Source organism: Schistocerca nitens, chromosome 2 (genome assembly GCF_023898315.1).
Source record: "Schistocerca nitens isolate TAMUIC-IGC-003100 chromosome 2, iqSchNite1.1, whole genome shotgun sequence".
Taxonomy (NCBI): Eukaryota; Metazoa; Arthropoda; class Insecta; order Orthoptera; family Acrididae; genus Schistocerca; species Schistocerca nitens.
Window position 1 is genome coordinate 855,954,121 of NC_064615.1, and position 24,455 is coordinate 855,978,575.

The window sequence follows — 24,455 nt, forward strand, 5'->3', positions numbered from 1 at the left end:
GGCTTCGCAGAATAGTAATAACGCCAGAGTGTGTGATCAGCCGCCTCAGCAGCATCCGGGGAGCGTATCTGCTGGGACGAGACAGGGAAACCATTAGCCGCGCCGGTGAGGGGCCGACCGGGCGTGGAGAAATTTTGGCGGCCCAATAACAGTAGAAAACCCAGGTGTCGTCGTTATGAAAATTCCGTGTGGAATAATCAACGGCGGGAGAGTGTGCCAGTGTTAGGAGAAAGGAGTGCGCCCACAGGTAGTAAATCAGCTGTATACACGACAGTAGGAAGTACATTCACTGTCAGTGAGAACAATTTAAGTAGTGTTCCGGAAATCGATTATAAAGTGGTAGCTGTAATACCCACAGCGGAACTGGAGATTGAGTTTAAGAATGATTCGCAATTGTTGAGAGAAGATCAGATGTCGGATAACACGTCCGTCATTGAGCGAGGGGATGCAGAGAGGGATGAGGTCTGGTTAAGGCAGTTCGGTCGCTTATACGACGAACTAAGAGATTATAGGAGTCTGGCTGGAGTAGCGAGTGGAGCAGGTGTGTGGTGTGACGCTCCCGCGAGTTGCCGCGCTTTCGGGGTTTAGCAGCATGTAATTGCGCTCGACTTGCGATGATAGTTTCTGACATGGTGTCGCGGACGGGAAGCATTAGCTGGCGCACATCAAGAGCCCGTTTTCGTTTGGTGACCGTGTCGAGAAGAAGGCGCGCCAACATCCAGCTTCTGCAACAGCGACGGCCGACAATGAGTGACCGTCGCCACCTCCTCGATCGACGGCTTCAAACCTTCAATCAACTAACAAGGAAGACTAAAAGCACGTAAAGTTTCAGAACTGTATGGCAGACCTCAGCTTTTCACATTGTTCCATTTGCCTCGCAAAATTACAGCAACTTAGCATGAAACTTTGTTGCTCATTGTCCCAATTGCATTACCAAGCAGGGTCCCTTCCTTTTCCGAAATGAAACCGAGTGTCGTTGAAATTCAGACGCCAGCATTAAAGTACTATCATTGCATTTCATTACTTTAGTTTCAAAGTGCAGTTAAAGCATAGCTGGCTACAATAGTTAGATTACACAAGCACAAATTAAGAGTGCGAGTTTTGTTAGCATATTTTAGCTTACCTGTGACTGCAGCTCAGCTTGGTACGTACTAAATTTTATTATTGTTAATTATTCAGAATCATTTAATTCAAGTTCATAGTTAAATCTCTTGTTTCTAAATTGCGTAGAGTCAAGTTGCTTTTGAAATGATTGTTGAGGTAGTCCAAGACTAACCGTATTCTGCTGGATTTCGATGTGCTTCAGAAAGAAAGCTCACTATTAACTTCAGTCACTAAATTAACTTTCAATTTTCCGGTTTTATTAATTCTTTTGCTAAATTAAGTCAGAGTGTAGCGAAATTTATTACTTCTGACAAACTTTCAGTTTTCACACTACACGTGTCAACCTTCAGTTGCCACGCTTCTAGTGCTAATTATATGTGTAATAACCTTTCTTTTTCAGTTACTATAGTAATTGTCCTTAGGACTGGCGACCGCGATTTCCCCCAAATCTCAAATATCTAATTACCGCTAGTTAATTGTTGACGTAACGGCCGCACATTTACTTTCTTTATTAACTTTACCCCTTTTCAAAATTAATTTCCACCAGTTTCATTTGCATTTTTCCTTTCATTTAGATGTAACCCTTTCCTCCCTCTTTACCGACAGATTAACTTCGGTGACGATTGCTTTCCCAAATTTCCCATTAGGTACACGCGGTTTAATTTTTCACTGTCATTAAGGTCGATAAGTGAGGGGGAGGTTACAAGCTAGCGCCATTCGACGGCCAACACCGCGGTTCCTGGTGTGTCCGCTGTGCCGTGCGTGTGATCATTGCTTGTACAGCCCTCTCGCAGTGTCCGGAGCAAGTATGGTGGGTCTGACACACCGGTGTCAATGTGTTCTTTTTTCCATTTCCAGGAGTGTAGACCAATTCCTGCCACGCTCAACATAAGTAAGAGTACTGTGTCAGATATCGTCAAACGATTCAAAATCGATGACCGTATCGACTCTATACCGCAAAAGGGCCAGCCACTGAAGCTGCATGAACGTGACAAGAGGCAGCTAATACGGAAAATAAAGAAGGATCCTACACTCAGTGCACCAAGAATAGCACGTGAGCTGCTAAACACGACTGGCAAGAAGCTCCATCCTCAAACGATTCGCAGAGCATTGATTCAAAGCGGCTACAGTGGAAGAGTGGCCAGGAAGAAACCCTACATGAATGAACAGAATGGGAGGAAGAGATTGTACTTAGCCAGGGAGTTTATTACGAACTATGAAATATGGTGGAGCGACTTCATTTTTGCCGACAAAAGTAAATTTAACGTTTTTGTGTCGGATGGACGAAACATGGTGTGGCGGACGAAGAACGAAGAATTTACAGTCACAAATATTAAACCGACTGCAAAACATGCAGGCGCAGCATTCTTGTCTGGGGCTGTATATCGGTATTTGGACCGGGCAAATTGGTGTTCATCGACATTATTAAGGACAAATGTATCTATTTTAATATATTAGAGAAAAATTTACCGAAAAGTGTTGAAACCATGGGGATATCAAACACGTTCACGTTTTACCAGGACAATGACCCAAAACATAAGGCTCGGATTGTGCAGGAAAATTTGTTGTACAGTTGCCCAAAGTCTTACAACCACCACCTCAATTACCAGATCCATTGAGAATGGACTTGCGCATTTGAAAGAAGTGATAAAACAGAATGGCTACCCGACAAGATATTGAAACATTTAATGTTCCATAAAATCTTTTCTTGAAATCAGTAGTTTTGCAAAGTGTACGAACACTAACGTAACGTGAATATAGGACCAAGTTGTATTTAAAAGTATTATAAAAAACTTATGAAAGTTATCTTAATAAAATTTATGCTATTATTTACAAGACACATCACGGAATGTAATACTTGGTTATATGGTTTGTTTATTTTGTTACGAATAAAGTTATGATGCTACAAGATCAACATATTATAGTGTCCGAATATTAAAGTGATTCACTGTATATAACCAAATAAAAAATTATTTAATTAATTATATTTTTTCTTAGTGTGATCCTGAACAATTTTGATTACTACAAAGTTTCAGAATAATAGTTGCCAATTTTTTAACATTCATAAATTGTAATAGAAGTTCCTGAGCTTTTTGCGCTGCTCATGCAGATAGTTGTCACAGTTTAGAATGGTTTCAAAAGCATAGCTCTTCATCGAGAAACTTCCGATACCTCTTACCCACCTGTAATAAAGGATAAATGCTCTACTAATCCATTATAAAATGTTTCATGAAATCACTCACCTTATACTATCGGCAATGCTTCCATGTACCCAGTGTAGCGGCTTACGTTGTGAAAAGCAAGCTCTCAACGCAACTGATTGCCTTTTGTAATAACGACGTGAGGTCACCTGCTGGTTGTGCCGATCAATTTTGCTAAGTCACCAATTTGTAGTGTAGTGCACTCTATAAACCGATCTTAACTAAATCTGCAAATTCATGTTAAGGCAGCGCCACATGTCTTTCACGTGTCAAGCTGATTTTAGTGATTAATCTTTCGTGGTCGGAGAGTACTGCCACTTAAAACTTTCTGAAAGACGTTATCGTCACTTTTGGCTACTAAAACAACTTATTTATTATTTCCACTGTCCCTCTTTCGATCTAAAGCTTTTTAAAAAAAACTGATGTCTAATGAAGTACTAAATCTTTCCTGTACTGCACAGTCAAAACTGCAAACAGGATTAATGAATAAATTGTCTAACATTTGACACCGACAACGATGGCTTTAAAAATAATTTAAAGTAAATATTACTTATTGCGATACAAGCCATCCTGTTGTATAAGAGTATAAAATGTCGCCTAACGAAAATGAGCAAAATTAAGTTATTGGTATATTTACTTCTGATACTTGTAAATATTATACATGGAATTTGGATGATAGAAAGTCGTTAAGAAGACCTTTTCCTTGGCTTCATTCTCGGTTTTATTTTATTACAATTCGTGCTATACTGTACGACTCACTGGCATATAGAAGTACTCGTAATCAGTAGATCATTCGGCAGAGATCAGTAACATAATTTACATATTGTTTCAGACTCGGTAGCTGTTTGAAGACCACAGAAATCATTCTTACAGTAAATATGACCAGATTTTTTCGGTGGTATGGTGCCGAGGAATTCAGTTACATACGAAACAATGTGTTCTTTTGGTGCATTTCTTGGAACTATTTCGCACGTATTGCTGATTTCTTTAAATCAATGTTGACAGAAATGAGGTCTATGTTGAAGCATTTAATCTATAAAATCTGCTTTTATTTCAGCAGCCAAAGGCCTCAATCAGGTAAAAGAAATTTTCAGACTTTTCTTCATTGAGCATCTAGTACTTTGTCCCTTAATCCATAAATGACATTCACTGCATAAATTATTAGTCTAAAGATATATTAACAACATATTGTACAGTAAATTCTCACCCGTTCTACAAAATGATGTTAGTAGTAAAACTGGCGGCAGTTTTTAACATATTTACTGTCATTTATTTAACAATGGAGTTTGAAAACAGTACTTTTTAGTATTCCTGGATATTTGGTGTTGCTTGAGAACAAATCACGAGTATTCTTTTGAAAATACCTCGAAGTACACATCCGATTACATTTTTAAATAACTTACGACTTCTTTAATAAAGTCAGATAGCAACTGACATTTGATGTTTTGAAATAAATTAAAGAGAAATGTGTACCATCTAACTGGATGAGCAGACACTAGTGTTGCTTAAATGAACATTAAGCTGTCACAACAGGATGTTTAGGAATGAACAAGGAAAAAAAACGCATGGATAACCTTTAGTAGACGAAAACACCGTTATGATACTTGTGTTCCGTCCAGCGAATGTAACCAATTTGATATCAGAAGGAAAAATACAAAGGAAAATGTGAAACAAAGATGACAAAACTTAAGTAACACTTGACATACCATTTACGTAAATACGAAAATGGTGGCAAAAGACTACATATTGATGCAATAAACATGAAGCTAATCGGAAGTCTAATAATTATTAAACAGAAGTACAGCAACAAATTTTTCAAGTCAAGGAATGTAGTAGTGGATGTGTTGTAGAACTCGTGAACGTACGTTCGTACTGTGTAGTATTAGCACACATTTCTCTGTGTTAAAGAAGGAATAGATTCTGTTATCCTTATATATAACATATAATTAGTGGACTGCGCATTATCGCCTTATTCAGAGATGACGTTGGTGTATATGAACATTTCTTATCTTAAACGGTACTCTACAATGCATCTCAAATCCCTATTTCGCAAGTGAAATAGTTTTGTTTCTATGTTCCTTTCTAAAGTAGTTCCCTTGCGTATTTTTCGCTCATATCTTTAGTTGCTAACACCATACCGCCGTAAAATTCTTTACTTTAGCAAGTTAAATGTCCATCTTAATTTCATTCAAAACTGATAAAAGTTTATAAGCAGTCTGCACATTCATTTTCAACTGTTAAGTACATCGATTGAATTGAAATGTGGTGATATTTTCCTTGAAGGTTTTTCTGTTGAGTGACATACCAAAACTGTAACTACAAATGGGAACATCTTTCTCTTGGGACTTCAAAAAGACGAAACAATGACGTTAATACTACACGAATCTTCTTGAGTGAAAGAATGAAAAATGAGACGATCTTTCATCAGGATAGCGCACCTGTCCACGTAGGTGTTTCGGAAATGGAAGAAACAAAGAAATCTGAAATAAGATCTTTCGGAATATTCGTGTTATTTTTCTTATTTGAGACACTACAGCTTGCACCTATTCCTGTATTTATGAAATCCGAGGTTGTAAATCATATTACGCGAAATGAAGAACAAGTTAATTTGCAGAACTTTCAGAAACGTACTTAGATGGGTGACAATTACGGATGGACTCTTCGGTTTACAAATAATTCTTGACTACATACATTAACCTAGGAGGACTGGCATGTTGAAAAGTAAGTACAGTATAGCTTTGGAAACAGTCTTTCGCAATCATGTCGATAACTATGGCTGTACACCACTCTAATCGGGTTTTCGAACTCTAGTTGGCAATCTAGTTAACTCACAGCTGTGGCAGACAGTCCAACGAAGCAAATCTTGAACTTACAAATGTATTAAACTTACTTCGCCTTTATACCATCCAAATCAGATACGAAATCAGAACAGCCTGTCGATACTAAAAATGATTCCATTTTCTACTAATAATGACCATGAGAACAAGCATTTATTAAATCCAAGTATGGAGGCACTTTGAATAAGAAAATGAGTTTAACCTATCAAAAATCTGTGAGAAATTTTTAAATGTCCTTGTACTATGAAACTAAATAAAAAAACAGAATAACAATCATTGGCTACTAATTAAGTATTTAATATTCACAGTCTTCAATGTAAAGTGCCTCGCGGTAATTTTTTTTCTAAACCCTCTTTTCGTTCTAGGTATTCCAAAGTACCAGCGTATTTAATGCAATATATATATTTTTGTCCTTTCTTTGTGTTTCGAACGTCGTCGTGTGATAGTACATTTCATAAAAGCTACTTTCACCAATGTCGGATTTAGCATATTATATGATCGTTCGGAAGAAATCCTCAGGACATTAGAAGAGAAGTCTCAGCTGTGGCTCATAACTGGTACCAATGTCCAAAGATTCTCCACGTATCACCTATTACAGACTCACGCCATTGTCAATAGAAGAATCACAAATCCTTTGCTGGAACAATGTTGCCATTCTAAATATATATCGTATTAGCACCATGAAACCCTCAACTAAAAGTAAAACGGATTACGCAGTTATGTAGATGAGTCGTACAATGATACATTCTTACTGATGAGATGAGAGCTGGTCGTGTAAAGATGTCTGTTGTTCTTGTGCGGTAACGACCAGGCAATTAAAATAACTAGAGAGCAGGAAATCACAGGTCACATATTGTGGGAAGTCATAGCCTGCATCTTTGTCGAGCGAATAGTGAGCAGGGCACGATTGATTTGGAGGTAACACGCAACACCATTACGCAACATGTCATCCAGCACTTGTTCGATCATCTCCACATACTCTTGCTGGACTGTAGGATAACTACAAAAGAAGTGAAGATGGTTCAAATGGCTCTGAGCTCTATGGGACTTAACATCTGAGGTCATCAGTCCACTAGAACTTAGAACTACTTAAACCTAACTAACCTAATGACTTCACACACATCCGTGCCCGAGGCGGGATTCGAACCTGCAACCGCAGCGGTCGCGCGTTTCCAGACTGAAGCACTTCGAACCGCTCGGCCACACCGGCCGGCGAAAGAAGTGAAAAATCGTCGTTATTTTTTCCACCTGAACTTACTGATCCGAAGACAGAAATAAGAAACTTAAGCATTTACCGAGACGCTGAAGAAACTAGTGATGTGAATATGTTACTCTCCCACAGATGTATCACATGACCCATTAGCATCCCGATATGTGCCAGTTTGCTGGACAGAAATTATTTATGTACAGCACGTTGCCGGTACTGACACAGTTTGTTGAGACGTATCACGTAAAATTAGAGCTGTATATAGAAGTAACAGCTAAAGGAAGAAAGGGATTTACAAAGCGGAAACACGTGCAATCTTGCCATTCCTCCTTCCAGGCCTGTGCAGGCGCAGCGGTACGATCAAAGTTGCTTTCACTTTCCTCAGTTATATAAAATTCCGTTGTATTGGCTTTTATTGGACCAGCGTATACGGAAAAAATTATTTTACATTTGTAGGCCAATGTGTGAGACTTTGTACGAAGTATTTTTCGTCATTTATGACTCACTCTATGCACGAGGAAATGCCGAAACGTAATGCGTCCGAATTTTTTATAATGTTCTTCATATCGGTTAAGGTATTGCATGTCATGCATATTAATAGGCCGAGATTTCTGTTCGCTGGCGCAAGTTATAACCCTCTGTCGCAAGAGGGCTGCAAATTGTAACATGTAGCGTGGCGAGGTGTAACATAACATAAAAGGTAAAGCATGAATTCGAAGAGTTCGTCCACACGTGGAGCACTCTCTCCTTCTGCAGGATAATGCCAGACCACACATGCAAGCTGGGGTGAGGTTGTGGCCCTGTCAACGACGTCAGCCATTCTGCAGTGACGGTTTTAACAGACTGGTCGCCATTTCGGAGAAACGGGTTAGTCGCCAGCGTGACTTTGTTGAGAAATAATGATGTAAGCATAAAGAATTCAAGTGCAGAACATTAATAAAATTTTTGTTATTGAAAAAGCTGTAAGAGATTTTGCATAAATCATTCGGACCATTACTTTCCAGCACACCCTAGCAGAAATACAGTAAGAATAACGAATGACAGGGTGTCCTCCTCAGGACAGAGTCTTAAAATCCTAGTGTTTAACTGGCGAAGCACGAGCAACAAAGTCACAGAGTTTGAAGCGCTTCAGAAAAGAAGTAAAACGCTTGTAATACTAGATATAGAAGGCTGGTTAAAACCTGAAGTTGGTAACGGAGAGGTTTTTGGGAAAAATTGAAGTGTATAGCGAACGGATTGGCTAATGGAAAATGTCGTAGTAGAGTAGCCACTCCAACACACAGCGATAGAAACTGAAACAGCATGTGAGATTATTTGGGTGAGACTAAGCATCAGGGATGTACATAAAATTGTAATTGCCGATCACCAGCCTCATCTCAGGACGTCACCTAAAATTTTAGGGAAAACCTCAGTTCCCTTGTACTTACGTTCCCCTATCGTATTGTACTAATCACTGGAGACTTTAATCGCCCAACAATTAACTGGAAAAGTTACGGTTTTGTTAGTGGTAGGAGTGGATAGACACCTTGTGAAACATTAAGAAGTGCCTTCTCTGAAAACTACCTAGAACAGATGGTTCGGAACCGTACTCATGACGGATATATATTGGATCAAATAGCAATAAAGAGACTACTTCGACGATGTTCTTATCGAAACTGGTATCGGTGACCATGATACAGTTGAGGCAACGATGTTTACCAGAGTACGGAGGACAATTAAAATAGGTAGGACGATATTTATGTTCAGCAAACTAGATGAAAAGCAATAGTATCGTATCTCAATCGGCAACTTGAAACTTTTAGTAACGGACAGGAACATGTATAGGAGCTGCGGCTCATGTTTAAAAGAACAGTTGATCATGCACTAGATAGATATGTACCCTTCAGAACAATTCATAAAGTAAAGGACTCTCCATAGCATACAGTTACCTGAAAGAAATTATAAAGAAACAGAGACAAATGCATAACAGGTGTAACACAACGCATAAGCCTATAGACGCAGAGCTGCTGAATGAAATGGGCCACGCTGTGAACAGAGCAATACTTGTATCTTCTAGTGACTACCATAACAGAATTTTGTCAAACGGTCTTTCAAAAAATCCAGATAAATTTTGATCGTGTGAAAAGGCCGTAAGTGGCATCGAGGTTAGTGTCCAGTCACTCGCGGAAGAGACAGGAACTGAAACAGAGGGTAGCAGAGCAAAAGCAGAAATGCTCAGCTCCGCTTTCAAATGTTTCTTCTCAAAGGAAAACCCAGGAGGATTGCTCCAATGTAGTCCTCATACCTCTGGAAGAATGAATGAAGTAGGTGATAGTGTCAATGATGTTGAGGAACAGCTGAAATCTTTAAAACCGAATGAGAGATAGAGGGCCCGATGAAACTCCTTTCAGATTCTGAACTAATTGTGCAGCTGAGTTAGACCCTCTTATAACAAGAAACTATCGTAGACCGCTCAAAGAAAAAGCCGTACGCAGTAGTTGGAAGGAAGCACAGGTCACACCCATTTACAAGAAGGGTAGTAGAAGTAATCCACGAAACTACCGCCCAGCATCCTTGACAACGGTTTTTTGTACTGTCTTAGAACATATTCTGTGCTAAAACATAATGAGATATATCAAACACGAAGACCTCGTCCATGAAAACTAACATGGATTCCGGAAATATCGAAAATGTGAAACTTAACTTTCACTTTTCTCATACGACATACTGAAAACTTTGGATCAAGACAGTCAGGCAGATCCAGTATTTCTTGATTTCGGAACAGCATGTGAGTCAGTATCACATCTGCACTTACTGTGAAAAGTACGATCATACTGGGTATCAAGTGAAATTTGTGACTACATTAAGGATTTTTCAGTAGGGAGGAGGCAGTAATTAGCTTGGATGGAAAATAATCGACTGGTGTAGGAATAACTTCGTGCGTGCCACAGGGAGGTTCGTTGGAACCTTCGCTATTATTGTGGTTTATTAATGACCTTGCCCACAGTATTAATAATGACCTCAGACCCTTTGCAAATAATGCAATTATATATAATCAAATAATGCCTGAAAGAAGCTGCATAAATATTCACTCAGATCTTTAGAAGGTTTTACAGGGATGCAAATATTGGCAACTTATTTTAAAAGTTCAGAAGTGTAAAATTGTGCACAGAATGAAATACGTAGCCTCCTATGACTATAATATCAATGAGTCACACTTGGAATCGGACAACTCATGAAAGTACCTGTGTGTAGCACTTTGTAAAGACATGAAATGAAATCATTACTTAACCTCACCCGTAGGTAAAGCAGATAGTAGATTTATGTTTATTGGTGTCCGCAGCTCGTGGTCTTGCGGTAGGGTTCTCGCTTCCCGCGCACGGGGTCCCGGCTTCGAGTCCCGGCGGGGTCAGGGATTTTCTCTCCCTCGTGATGAGTGGGTTTTGTGTGTCTTTCACCATCATTGACTCGCAAGTCGCCGAAGTGGCGTCAATTAAAGAGGACTTGCAATACGTCAGCCGAACTTCCCCGCATGGCGCCTCCCGGCCAGCAATGCCATACGATCATTTCATTGTTTATTGGTAGAACACTGGGGAAAGGCAATTTCTAAAAAAAAAACCTCGTGAAGCCGGCAGTAGAATATCGCTCAAGTGTGTGGGACGAGTCCTCTTCTGGAGTACTACTACGCGGTGTGGGATCCGCATTAGGTAAGATCGACGCTTGATAGGGGAGAGAGCGCCACGGATATGATACGTGAACTGGGGTGGCAGTCATTAAAAAGAAGGCATTTTGCGGTGCAGCAGCAATTTCTTATAAAATTTAAATCACCGACTTTCTCCTCCGAATGCGAGAATAATTTTTTGGCGCCCACCTACATAGGGGAGAAATGATCTTCGTAATAAAATAAGCGCAATCAGAGCTCGCAAGGAAAGCTATAAGTGTATGTTTTTACAGCGCGCTGTTACAGATTGGAACGTCAGAGAAATACCTTGAAGTGGTTTCGATGAACTCTCTGCCAGGCATTTAATTATGAATCGCTGAGTAATCATGTATATGTAGATGTGCCATGTAGCACTAAATGGAGATGCTAAATGCTGAAGAAACTGTACTGGAAGACTGTTGAAGATAGACGTCAGCTGTCGAGAGAAAGCCTAATTTAAGGTTTCAAGGATGATGAATCCAGGGACTGTAGTGCAACCTTCCACAAATCTGTCCCACAGGGACCGTGAGAACAAGATTATATTAATTACACAGCTCAGAGAGTCATTTAAACAACCATTATTCCGGCGCTCGATAAGTGAATGGAACGAGAAATATCCCTAAAAAGTGGTACAATGCTACGTACCATATGCCATGCACTTCTCATTGGTTTACTGAGCAGTAGATGTAGACATAGCACTGAGGAATTTTAACTGCTATTTGGACCTATGATGCAGTGGTGCGTTCTGTAATAGATTATATTATCATTAGACAGACAAGTAGTTTCAGGGCAGCAGATGTTATGTCTTACAGAGGAGCCCAGTGTGGATCAGATCATTATTTAGCAAAAATGAAAGAGTTCTTGGCCATGAAAGAATGGAAAGAATGATTCTAATAACATTAAAACGAATTGTGCTGAGAAAACTCCAACTCTATACTTCAATACCGACAGCCTACAAGATGAAAGTATGCAAACATTCTCTGCTGCCAGAATTGAAAAAAACACTGGAAGAATCATTTGAAGGAAATGCAGAGGAAATGTATGATTACATAACTCCACTGTTATAGGTACAGCAACAGAGGTATTGGGCATAAGGGGAAACAACCACAGCCATACGGCAAAATGGTGGTCAGAGGAAATAGAAGTGGAAGTTAAAGGGAAGAGGAACGCAATCAGCTGGTGGCTGAATGATAAATCGGAAGTAACAAGGACAGTCTACAAGGAAAATAAGAATGAAATGATAAGAAAATAATAATAGCAAAGGATGAAGTGTAGGAATGGGCATGTGTCAATGTCAATAGTAAAATAGGATTTGGGAAAGCGACATATGGGTGGTCAGTATTAAAAGGACTTTGACAAGAGAGTGAATTCAAAACCTCTCCTCAACTCATAACACCAAAGAATGGGAAGAATATTTCCGGTTAGAGAAGAGTATCTGGAGGAAGAAACACTAGAAGAAAAAGAGCAGGAAGGGGAGGAGATCCGAGTTTTAGAAAGGGAGTTGAGTAAGGTATTAAGAACAGGGAAGAATGGTAAATCACCTGGACGAAGGAATATCAATGTGGAGTGCGTTAAATTCGGTGGTGACAAAATTGTGAAAGTTGTAACACAGTTATGCAACAGAATGTTACATGGAGAGTCAGTACCCAATGAAATCAAGTTGGATTATATTAATACCACATTTAGGAAAGGGAATCGCAAAAGCTGCTCGAACTACCGAGGATTCTGTGTTATAAACACATTAATGAGAATTTTTGGGAGAATAATTCAAAATAAGCTGGAGATAAATTTTAAAACCCAGGAAGAACAATGTGGTTTCACAGCTGGTAGATCATGCGTAGATAATATTTCCACATTACTTCAGAGCTTAGAGAAACATAGGGAAAAATAAAAAAACATACTATTAATTTTCATAGATTTAGAAAAAGCATATGATACTAACCTGAGAAAACTACTTTGGAGAGCATTACATTTGGTGAATATAGAGGGTCCTTTAACTAAAATAATACAAGAAATGTATAAAGATAACATATGTCAAGTGAAAATTGGTAGTACACTTTCACAGAAATTTAGAACAAGCTAGGGTTTGTTACAAGGTTGCCCCATGTCACCAATGTTATTTAAAATTTATATACATATCAGTTTTAAGACAAGGCTTTGTAAACGTAATGGTATGGGGCTATAAATTATAGATGGAGTTTATTTACATCAACTACTATTGTCTGTTGATCAAGTATATATAGCACATGGCAGGGAGGATGCAAATTATGTGTGTAACCAGTTAGCACTAGAAGACAGAAACTGGGGATTGAAAATTAACTATCAGAAAACAGGATACCTTACTAATGATCCAGATGACTTATACATAGAGGGAAAGAAATTTAAGAAGGTCAATACTTCCTGTTATTTGGGATCCATTTTAGAGTTGCAGGAAAAATCAGAGGCAGAAATTAATAAAAGGATTGGCAGTGGAAGGAAGGTCATTTGGATGCTCAACTCAGTCTTATGGAGCGGAAATGTAATAAACCGAATCAAAAAAGTCATATATAAATCGATAATAGAGAGCGTTGTTATGTATGGAGAGGAGACTTGAACTGCAAATCTGAAACAACTACAAAAACTGCAAGCAATAGAAACGGACTTCTGGAGAAGATTTGCAAGACTTTCTAGAAAAGAGAAAGTCATAAACGACGAAATAATCACGATAGTGGAAGTAAGAGAAGGAATACATGACGTGATGGATAGAAGGAAGATACAATGGTATGGGCATGTAAGCAGAATGGAGGAAGCCAGAGTTCCGAAAATGATCCTGGAATGGGAACCAGAGGGAAAGAAGAGAAGAGGAAGCCCTATGACCTGAAGACTTGGTGCAGAGGAAGGAGGCATACAAGATCGAAACATCTGGAGGGACATCCTGTGGAGACAAATTAAGAATTTATGTAAAAGAGGTAATAATTTCCCAGTATTTGTTATGTTGGAGAAAAACCTTGGTATAGAGGAAAAACTCAATAAATAAATATATTAATAATGAAGTGGTGCCACCTAACGTATTAAATGATTTCTGAAGATTTTCGCTTGGAAGTCAACTGAACTGAGAATATGCCTGCATTATACGTTGGCAAGAAAGACTTCCCCAATAGTGTGTTACAATTGTCACAATTCGTGGTCTTTGTTGAGTCGCAAAAAGTGCCAGTGATATTTTATCATTTAACATTGTCATTGGTGCTCGGCGGTGAATGTACGTGCCTGCTCTCGAGATGTGTTTGGCTTGTCCCATTGTTTCCCGACACCCTTTCCTCGAACTACTGAAAGCGTACTGCGTCACGCTCGCCCCCGGGGCCAGCCAGCGGCGCACCCCGCTCTGTCACAGGGCCGCAGGCCGGCGCTAATGGCCGGGGGTTTACCCGCAGGGCCGCTACACCCATCTGCGTAGCTCCCGCTGTGATTTGCCCACTGGCTTATTGTCTCTAGCGCAGATAAACTAGCCAGCCGCCAACCGGCAAACCAGATTAATTCGAACGCTGCGGGAAGAGGATTTCCCGGGTCAGTGGTTCGCAATCGCGGTTGTATGCCGTTGAAGAAATACATTGTTGATCTGGAGTGCCACTTCGTTAATATAAAGCGTGGTTCGATGAAACAGGATTACCACTGTGCATATATTTTCCACTCGAACCATCGTTGTGAAGTTCACGCTGTGTGAACTTGCACTGTGAGAGTCGTCCAGTTCAAACTATTATATTGATCTTTTTTTTAATACGAGGCAGCACAGAAAATGTAAAACACTTTTTCTCCTTTACTTTCGTAACACATTCACCCTGCAGTAACACCATTCTTCGGGTTCCTTTGAAATGTAGCTGTCATTTATAGAGCAGCAATATTGTCGTAATCTTCAGTTCGACGATTGGTTTCATACATGACACTATAGTAGTCTGTTCTGTTTGAGAATCTCCAAATAACTGTTTCAACCTTCATCCTCTTGAACTTGCTTACCATATTAAGCCCTTGGCCTTCCTCTGCTTCCCTCTATAACCAAAGTATTTTTTCCTTGTTCACTATGGATGTCTCCTACCGAATTTTGTCCTGGGATAAAGCTGTTCTCGCCAATTCTATACGCTACCTCTTCATTAGTTACTTCATCCACTCAACTTACCTTCAGGATTATTGTGTAGTACAACATTTCAAAAGCAACTATTCCTCTCTGATATGATTTGTTTGTTGCCCAAATTTATCTTCCATGTAGCTACAGTTCAAAGAAATGCTTTCAGTAAAGCCTTCATAACACTTAAATCTACATTAGACTTTTAAAACATTTCAATTTTTCAGAAACGCTTTGTTTTGTCTTGGCAGTCTGCATTTTATGTCTTCACTTCTCCGTCCATCGTCAAACCTGTCTCTATTTGGCTTTCACTCCATTTCCCTAGCTTCACATTTGTTGATATTCCTTTTAAAACTTAGTTCACGTGACTCTTTATTCCGTTCATCTGAACTTGCAAGTCCTTTGCTTGCTTTGACTAAATTACAATATCTTCGACAAACCATGCATTTTTATTTCTCCCTGAACTGCAATATTCCTCCATAGCTTCTGATTCGTTTCGTTTTCTAGTTCCTTGTTGTAGAAACCGAATGACGTGGGCTATCGCCTGTCCTACTCCTTTCTCAGCTATTTCCACGCTTCCTACTTCTTTCACTCTTATAACTTGCGTCTATCTTATTTCCCTCCCTGTAGTACATACCTGCTACCTCCAGAATTTCAAAGAGTTTAATCCAGCACCAGCGTCAAAACTTTTCTATAAATGTACAAATACAGTAAAAGATGATGATAAAACATGGATGCATTTTATTTCGTCCATGATGAAACCGCTTAGGATCGTCATGATCGTTATGTTACAACTGAGCGAAACCTGTAGAGAATCATGTCATTTTTAATTAATGTAGTCCAACTTCACGTGCTGCTTACAGTCACAGAATAGTCGCAGATTAATCATTGGTCATTTCTGTGTCTTTTAGTATCTACACAAGTTCAACGTTGTACTGGAGGATGATTAACGTTTCCCGTGTGCCGATGTCATCGTAGTCCTTCAAATGCCTCCTCACAGCATGTTGGTTTGATTTCGGTCTTGTCTAACTTCCCCATGAATTTCCTTGCCTTCAAATTTAGGCTCTTCATCATACCTTTATAATACTGAACATCCTGGAGGAACTTCCTACATTGTACGTCAGGAAGTTCATACTGACCAGTAACGCCCCTTTGGTGTTAACTCGAAGTTACACCTTTATGTGGGATGATTTCTCCACATTAAGCGCACTCGGCAGCAATGGTGAAATATTCATTCTGACAACAATTCTTACGATTTGGTTAAGACATTTCTCCGCAGGGGTACTAGTCCCATTAGTTATGTAGGAGAACCGTGAATATTTCATGAGATTTCGGGGTTGTAGCATGATGATGTCGACTTCTTGGTACGACCAAGACATCTTGGTTTGACCAATATGTCACACTGGCGTAGTGATCCCTAGACTCACGTAATTCCAGATCATCTTCAAGTGATCCAGGCTGCGCGCAAACACGAAGTTTTACCTGCTTTTAGGGTAGCCAAGTGCACGCGTGGTCACTTTTCGAAACAGGTCAAATGCAAGTGATTTTTAGTCAAGTCAGCTACGTGCAGAGGGAAAAAAACTTTAAGCTGGAACTACAAGGCTGCGTCAAGTCAAGCCTATCGATGGAAATGGCCACAACTGTTAACTACTTTGTGCATAGCTACTTCGAAATCAGACACAATGATAGGTGGTTGGAACTTAATATTCATATCGTCACAATCATTTACGATTTCAGTCAGTACATATTCGTATGGTTCAAATGGCTCTGAGCACTATGGGACTTACCGTCGGAGGTCATCAGTCCCCTAGACTTAGAACTATATAAACCTAACTAACTTAAGGACATCACACACATCGATGCCCGAGGCAGGATTCGAACCTGCGACCGTAGCAGCAGCGCGGTTCCGGACTAAAGCTCCTAGAACCGCTTGACCAAAGCTCCCGGCCATATTCGTATGTACCTGGTGTTTTGCTAGGCAACAGACAAAATGTTAAGGTTACGTACTGACGGTTGGCTAAAACATGGATTGTAAACTCATAAAAAAATTGCATCAGTAGCCGAAGGTGCCGTCAATGACAACCTTGTCACCATCAGAAGCAGTAGTAAATTACTTTCAGTGGGAAAGCGCAAAATATTTAGGTCAGAGTCGTTGATGAGAATAATATTTTCTTTTTTTACACTCATTATAGACATTGCCTGCAGAACACCAGGAACTTCATTTAACATTTTCCGTATGGCGGAAAAACAGACCTTCTCGCCCGATAAACGCATTATTTAATGTTAATTAAAACTTCACTGGATATATCGAGTCCTTTAGAGGCAACTTCTCTGGGAAATAATTTTAAAAGTCTCTCAAATAATTCGGTAACAGTCTTCCATTTTACGCTATTGAAATATTTTTACCTATGGACTTTCTTGATGGCTTCATAATTGCGACTGAATTCATTAGGAAACAGAAGTGGGTTGAAGAATCATTTAAGTAACAGCGTAGCACTCGGAGAAAGTGATTAATGATAACAGAGCTACCAACAGCTTAATACAAGCATTTGCAAGTAGAAAATTAAAAACACTCGCTCGCAGTCGACCTTTTTGCTGACGTAATGCTGAAACTGCACGCACGGACTTGTGGAAACAGTAAACCCTTTCACGTGCAGTCGGTACCTACCAATTATCCTTTACCGATCCTAATGGAGCGCAGATCTTTGTAGGTGGTTGGGAGATTGACAAAAGTTTTCCTCAGAATTCCACCTAATTTCGACGCATTATTTCCAACGTACGGAAGCAACGCTCTGGACTTACAGAGCTCTTTCACCTCTTGTGGATGGCCACGTTTCTTCCTTCTTCCAGCCTTACTGAATATTCATTGTCTTTGAATACAGGTAGTAGGTGTTCCAGTTAATTTGCAAACTTGTCTCCGCAAGACACAGCATTTACCCAGTGTTCCAACGTTCGAAGGACGCCCATAGTTTGAGAAATGTGGTTACAGTCAGATGCCTTCAAATGGATGTCGGCATACGTGGTCTTACCGCAAACGGATTGCCCCAATGACTTATCCACTCTCCGAATGACTAAAAAAAGGCATACAGCCGTCTTTTGTCTGTTTTATCGTAAAAAGGATGTTCTCATAGATTGTATTGAGAGGTCATAATCGTGTCAGCTCTTATGTTCCGTGGGTCCACTACAGAAGTATGATCTGCATGTCGCCAGAGGACTATTAGCAATAGTTCCGTGGATCCGGGAGCCCAATCCTCAAACTCTTCCACAAAAAACGTTTATTGCCAGAGGTGAGAGAGGTCTGCCCATGGCAACGCTGCCAATTTGTACAAAATCACTATTGAATAAAACGTAGTTCGGAGAAAGAATTTGTCGGAAGGGCGCTGTTACATCGATTTTGAACTTACTGCTGACGAATGACAACGAATCTCTGAGAGGGATCATGGTAAAGTGTGAGTGTGAGATAAAAATCACAAGTAAGTTTGATTCACTGAATCGCCATGACCTCATTCTATTGATAAAGTCAACAGAGTTGCGAATGTGATACCAGCAAATTCACACAAAAGACCTAACAGGAAAGCACTGAGACACAACTGTTAGTACCACCCCATTACTTTTCCTCAGGGTACTCAGTGTTCTTTAGTATTAAAAACACAATAGTCGTGTACCTATCCTATTCAGGAACCGAGAGACTTTTGCAAAGGCATGGACACGACTATGTTTATTTATTTTATGATGCTCAACCATTTTCCCTACCCCTAACACGTTGCTATCAGTTATGTGATGAGTCAGGGATTTGGTTGTGGTTTCGGGAGTATGTAGGGAAGCAGCCTACTCACGCCTTATAAAATTCTCATCAGTCTTTCCATTGTGTGCCAGCCTAGTCCGCTGTAACTAGCTCTGATGTCATAAATGTTGCGCAATACTTTAAAAATCAAGTAAATAACCTGAAACGTTTCTAGCATGTCAGGAGTAATACTAAATCAATATGTGTTGAATATCAGGTCAATAACTTTAACCATTTTCGAAATTTGGACATTTTTCTATAAAAATCATTGGCACAACATAAAAGAGCTAGAAACTTAAAAAAATTATATTTAGATTCCTTTTTTCATAATAATTTAGTAGAAACAGTCTTCTGGATCTCACAAATTAAATTTTTAGTTGAAATTCATGATTTTCTGGTTTTTGTCTTAAAAATTAAGGAAGCAAGATAGATTAAGTAGGCGAATAAATAAGGCTAGGATGTTTAAATTTAAGTAGAAGGGAGATCATAAAGATGTGAGAAGTTTCAACTGAATAACTATAAAACTATAGTGATAGCGTGTCTCCAAAGGGCAAGTTCAGAGCTCGTCTACTGCGTGTAGTGTAATTAAATTAATTCTCTCGCCCAAAATATTTGACTTAGCCACGTCAGACTTTTATTGTAATTACTTACCTGTGTGCTGATTGCACATTTAAATTGAGAGCTTCATCGGCCATCAGCAAAGGAAGTAATGATTTATTCGATAACTTAAAGTGGTGCATTACTAGCCCAGCGGCTAGTCGGGAGAGCCGATTTGATCAGGCGTTCCCTTAGCCGTCCGCACCGCGGCTTTATATATAACAACGCTGCGCGAGGAAGTAAGGCCCCAGTTCTCTCCAGACGCTGATTAGCGCACCATCTGTGCCGGGAGTCGCGTCGCTTCGGTATCATTGCTATAAACAGCCTCGTATCCCGTAATAAGTTACTCGGGATACGCGTAACCATGAAATCGTTTTCGAGTGAAGTGTCAATTCTGGGATGACTTTAATAATCTATCTTCAGTTTGTGTATATCGTATTTTCACGTGCCGCTGCGGGACAGACATTCTACCATTATTTAGCGTGGCGTTTGATGAACATTATCATCAAATTATGGCGACCATTCACTTAAACATTTAATTTGAACAGTTATAGTTGTATCAGCACATTAGACTCTGAACTGCTCTGTTAGTTGGATTGTGTGGATTCTGTTTGGTCTGTGACTTTCAGAATATAGCGAACATTTTTAGAGAATCGTTTTTGATTATGAATCCCAGACAATCTCCTAATTCCTCAGAGCTATAAGCTGTAGCGATATGTGTATTTCTCAAATCAAGTGGGCACTAGGAATTCTAATTACAGGCTTCACGTTTTGCTAATCACTTTCTGGTTGCCAATATTGTAGTTAGAGAGCCAGTGTTGAGAACGGCAAAAGACAGAATAATAATAGGAACATTTATATAACAATTAATTCCACCCGCTGCCCCACATATGGTTAATCGGCCGGGAAATGCATCTTTTCTACATAACAAACCAAACATTATATAACAACAATTATTCCACCAGCCACTCCACAAGTAGAGTAGCAATAGCTCAGAGATGTACGTTCTACTTTAGCTTTACTGTCGATTTAGTACTCTGAATGGACGGTAAAAGATGCACCTACGTGTGGGGTCCTTGCGTTTTGTAGGAGGCACCTTCCTACCCTGTCAGGAATCCCAGAGTGACCATTAGGCGGCTCTCCACTGTATTGGACTTGCGGTTTCTTGTTGCATTAGAGCATGGACGAACTCTGCGTGTGTCTCCGCAAGGGTGAACGATTCAGAGTGTGGCGTATTTTGTAATGAAAATAATTAATCCGTTCTTTGTCGGGATCGTCATTGTAAGGGTTATGTTGCGACAACATTTTGTTATGATTTTGCATGTAAAATCAGTGGTTTGAACTTATGTTTCTAATGAGGACACTACGTTCCTTTCAGTCCACCAGAATGAGGTTAATCAAGTGGTGCTTTCAGCACATATAATGTTTGACAACTTTGTATTACAGTGAGCTTTCGTTTATTAATTTACGTTGATTTTCTTGCATATTATTTAACGGTTTTTCTTTGTGATATGGGTATTAGCCATTGCCTATCAGGCAGCCATGTTGTTGCAGCCGTTTTAACAAAGAGAAAGCACTTTCATGTACGATCGAGTGAACAGTGTGCAATATTTAAATATGCTTTCCAATGGATTTCTTTCATTTTTTTTTCGTTTTATCTTGCTTGGTATTGTCTCCTTGCTGCCACTAAAGGACAACTATACGGAGAAAGGACTATCAGCTTCTGAAGTTAGTTAAGGATAGGATTTACGTCTGTTGCATGTGCTGTTTTGCTAATAGCCGAAGAACGAACCAACATGATGAGTACATAATTTTTCCGTTGACTTCCAATCACCCATATGGTGTTGTACTCAGTCTTATGTATTTTTCGCTGCTTGACCCAAAATCACCCCCCCCCCCCGTATGATATCTCGTGATTATGAACTCATTGTACCCGCTAAATCTATTCCGATCTCCCATAGCCATGTTAGGTTGCATGTATGATTGTTAGAAACAGTGGTATTAACTATTGTATGGGTGGCATGAGTATGAAGGTTACCTGTGAGAAGCATATTAATCACTGTAGCAACATGTTTCCTCTCACATCCGTTGCACAGTAAATTACGAGACAACTTAGGTATACATGTTGAGCGCACTCAGTGTAAGAAGTACGTTGTTTTGTTTTGTTCTCCTCTGAATTTTGGACAAAATGTAATAAATTGTATCTTAAACTGTTCACGCTACTTATTTCACTCACCTGCTACCACCTGATGAAATCTTCAGGATTTCCTGAATCCTGAAGATTTCATCAGGTGCGATCACGTGAGTGAAATAAGTAGGATGGTTCAATTAAGCCCACAGCTCGTGGTCTTGCGGTAGCGTTCTCGCTTCCCGCGCACGGGGTCCCGGGTTCGATTCCTGGGGGTCATGGATTTTTCCTGCTTCTAGATGACTAGGTGTTGTTGTGTCGTCCTTATCATCATTTTTCCCCATTACGGTCGGAGGAAGGCAATGGCAAACCAACTCCACTAGGACCTTGCGTAGTATAGCGGTGCGGGTCTCCTGCATCGTCCCCTTCGCTCCAAGGAGTATGGGATATCATCAATTAAATTCTAATCTCACGTAGAACATTTTGTCAGACCGTGTTGGAGACATTAGCATTCAGCTATCTCCTTTGCTTGCTTGTTCCATCCGATTGCATTATCCATTGTGGTAAGTTATTTAATTCTATATTAAAATAATAAATTATTTAAATAAATTCTCGGTGTGACCGCCTATTAATTATCAACAAACTATGAATCAAAGAAAGTACCGACATTGTGAGCACTTACAGAAAACTCAAGACACACTGGCAGACAATGATTAATAAAACTGGTTGACAAACAGTAGACTTATAACTATATCTGTCCAACCTCGCCCATGTTCAAATATACACATAGTGATTGTAAGCTTTCATCATAATTAAGTTGACCTAATATTTTAAGGAGGAAAAAGCACACTTGCAAGACATCTGACCAAAAGCACTGGTCCCTGTGCAAAAATTTGGGCCGTAATGAGTTATGAGAATCTGAACGGACAGCTTTTAAACATGCGGCACATCAGTTACCACCCGCTCCACCACACTAGTGTCAGTTAATGCACAACCGCGAAGTACCGTACAGTGAAGTAAGACGCTTGTGAGCCACTGTCTGCACATTGGCGACATGCTTTGGTCTTCGGGACAAAGTACGTTGTTTCTAATTTGTAGTTAACGCCAGTGATCTCTTTGTTTTCAATATTTTTATATTGCGATTAAAAAACGTCGTGCATATGCATGAAAAGTATAAGTCTGTTATTAAAGAAGTGGCGTATCGCTATTCAGTTATTAACATCGCTGTTGCGCATTATTTTCTTTGGATTTTAAAGTTGAGACTGTTAAAGTAAAGTACAGTTGCAGCACATGCCCTATACTTCAACGGAATTGACCTGATTCAATTGTAGACTGAAACTCATCAACTTCATTCCATAATAACTAGCTAAGAACACGGCGTTGCTCGGTTAAGTATTTATGTCAATCCGCTATTAACCAATTTCCTGCTTCCTCCTCTCTCTGGCCATCTCCTCCTTCGCACCCTCCCCCCCCCACCCTTCGTCCGTCTCCTCTAACCCCCCAATACCACATCACCAGGTCCCCAGGATCCCCTGCCCCCTATCTATGCATCTCCTCCTCTTCCTTTCTCTGTTCATTTCCCCCTACCCTCTTTCACTTCCTCCTCCACCTGTGGCCATCTTCTCCTTCCGTTTCTCAATTTGTCCATTTTCTTCTCCCCATTGTCTCTCCATGTTATCGCTCCCACCCCAATAGCATGTTGCTGGTTCTTACAGTATTTCTTTCCATATAGTAATTAAATACAGGGTGTTTCAAAAATGACCGTTATATTTGAAACGGCAATAAAAACTAAACGAGCAGCGATAGAAATACACCGTTTGTTGCAATATGCTTGGGACAACAGTACATTTTCAGGCAGACAAACTTTCGAAATTACAGTAGTTACAATTTTCAACAACAGATGGCGCTGCGGTCTGGGAAACTCTATAGTACGATATTTTCCACATATCCACCATGCGTAGCAATAATATGGCGTAGTCTCTGAATGAAATTACCCGAAACCTTTGACAACGTGTCTGGCGGAATGGCTTCACATGCAGATGAGATGTACTGCTTCAGCTGTTCAATTGTTTCTGGATTCTGGCGGTACACCTAGTCTTTCAAGTGTCCCCACAGAAAGAAGTCACAGGGGTTCATGTCTGGCGAATAGGGAGGCCAATCCACGCCGCCTCCTGTATGTTTCGGATAGCCCAAAGCAATCACACGATCATCGAAATATTCATTCAGGAAATTAAAGACGTCGGCCGTGCGATGTGGCCGGGCACCATCTTGCATAAACCACGAGGTGTTCGCGGTGTCGTCTAAGGCAGTTTGTACCGCCACAAATTCACGAAGAATGTCCAGATAGCGTGATGCAGTAATCGTTTCGGATCTGAAAAATGGGCCAATGATTCCTTTGGAAGACATGGCAGCCCAGACCAGTACTTTTTGAGGATGCAGGGACGATGGGACTGCAACATGGGGCTTGTCGGTTCCCCATATGCGCCAGTTCTGTTTATTGACGAAGCCGTCCAGGTAAAAATAAGCTTCGTCAGTAAACCAAATGCTGCCCACATGCATATCGCCGTCATCAATCCTGTGCACTATATCGTTAGCCAATGTCTCTCGTGCAGCAATGGTAGCGGCGCTGAGGGGTTGCCACGTTTGAATTTTGTATGGATAGAGGTGTAAACTCTGGCGCATGAGACGATACGTGGACGTTGGCGTCATTTGGACCACAGCTGCAACACGGCGAACGGAAACCCGAGGCCGCTGTTGGATCACCTGCTGCACTAGCTGCGCGTTGCCCTCTGTGGTTGCCGTACGTGGTCGCCCTACCTTTC